This window comes from Aplysia californica, unplaced genomic scaffold (genome assembly GCF_000002075.1).
Source record: "Aplysia californica isolate F4 #8 unplaced genomic scaffold, AplCal3.0 scaffold01234, whole genome shotgun sequence".
In the NCBI taxonomy this organism is placed as follows: Eukaryota; Metazoa; Mollusca; class Gastropoda; order Aplysiida; family Aplysiidae; genus Aplysia; species Aplysia californica.
This window is the reverse complement of record NW_004798504.1, coordinates 114,290-116,113: the sequence shown is the minus strand read 5'-3', so window position 1 is coordinate 116,113 and position 1,824 is coordinate 114,290.

Below are 1,824 nucleotides of genomic sequence, written 5' to 3'. Positions count from 1 at the left end.
GGAGGCAGATAGAGTATGAAAGAGAGAGAGGGGGGGTGTAGTGGGAAAGAAGGGTAGAGAGAAGAGCAGAGGGAGGGAGAGGGGGGAGAGAGAGGTAGTGAGAGGGGGGAGAGAGAGGTAGTGAGAGGATGAAGGAAGGATAGTGTCACATTTCGCAAGCTTATGCCCAGCGCACCCTCAGACAAGTTCCACTGGTCGCAATTTTCGCTAGTTTATCTCTTTTCACTGCCAATATCGACTCCACACTTTGCAGCCGTGTGGGAATAACATTTTCATCGAGTATCTAAGTCTTTCAGCTGAGACATTGTGTCCTTCTCAGCCCGGGTTGACACTTATAGGCAGGGTAGAAGCACACCTCCTAAATGGCGTAAATAGTGTTTATTGGGGTATAGAAACACCTACATCAATCAAAGAAATAACAAAAACAACAAATAACATGTCACAGTTGTTCCACTATCAATACAAAACTTTTTGTCGGGGTACTTAAGAAATAGGCTAATAACTTTAGTCCGAAATGATAAACCTGCACTTGTGGTGTAGTACTCAGGCCCTTTGCCGTTTGCACACAGAGGACGTGAGTTCGATTCCCAGGACTGGGAGCATTAATTTTTGTCCAGTACGTCATGTATCTCTGTCAGCTTCGATGTTGCACCACACCCGGCCCGGGTTATTTCTGGAAGGCAGGGGCGGAGTAACCTACCTCCTAAATGATCAAAATTGTGCCAAGTTGGACCTACGTGGATATTATTAACATTCACTACAGACCTTGTGAAACCATGTCTAAAGTTTTTTGTTTGGGGGGTTTTGTTGCAGTTGTTTTAATTCAATTCCCAATAATATGAGATTCCAAATAATATATTATGGATAAAACAAACACATTATTAATTATTAATTGATCTTAAAGGAAACAAAGTTCTTTGGTTTACTTTTCTGTTCCGCATAACAAAAAAACAGTCAATTGGTGACCTACGATTATACAAGTTGAAGAACGTGGTATGACTAAAATAGTACATGAATGTTAATTTCCACGTTTCTTAGAGAGCGTCTGTTTCACGTGCCCTTTGCTAGAAAAGAAAATGTGCTCTACATCAAAACAAACACGACACATAAATTATATGCGTTTAAAAAAGTACATCGAGAAGATATATTTAATAGCCCCCAAAGTGCTCACCCATAAATTGATAACTGACAACATAAAGCGGAGAAGTATAACATTTAATTTAATTCCTGGTTTTGCTAGTTAAATTAACTTTTAAGGAAACTGTAAAATACAATATGTCATAATCCTCTTCAAATTAACATATTATTGATTATTTTAATGCAAAGAGTACACGAAAGGAGTTGTCCAAGCAGAAAATTGGGATTTTCAAAAGTCGTAGAAAATCAGTAGAACTTGCGAGATGGTCGAGATCGCATGCAAGCTTACCTAACTGTTTGACTTCGACCAAATGACATCATTTTCTGCACTACACAAAACTGTTCATAGGTTAATGAGAGCTCTTCATGGGGTTACATGTTGATATTGTTGGTGGCGGTGGTGTTTTTCTTAAGCTTACTGCAGACTCTTTATCATGGTGGAGAGGAGGAAGAAGCTCAACCCTTCTGCCTCGTACGATTGTTTAGATTAGTACGACAGCTGCACTTGGCCATCTGTAGACGGGGAAAGTTAAAAAGGTTTTCTAATACAGCAACGTTGATTTTTTCATGAGGAAAAAAGCTTCTAAATACAGAGGATCTTATCTCTATAGGGTGGGGAAGAGGTACGTGAGGGGAAGGGGGGGGTAGACAGAGTGGAAGAGAAGAAATGGGCACACAGAGAGAGAG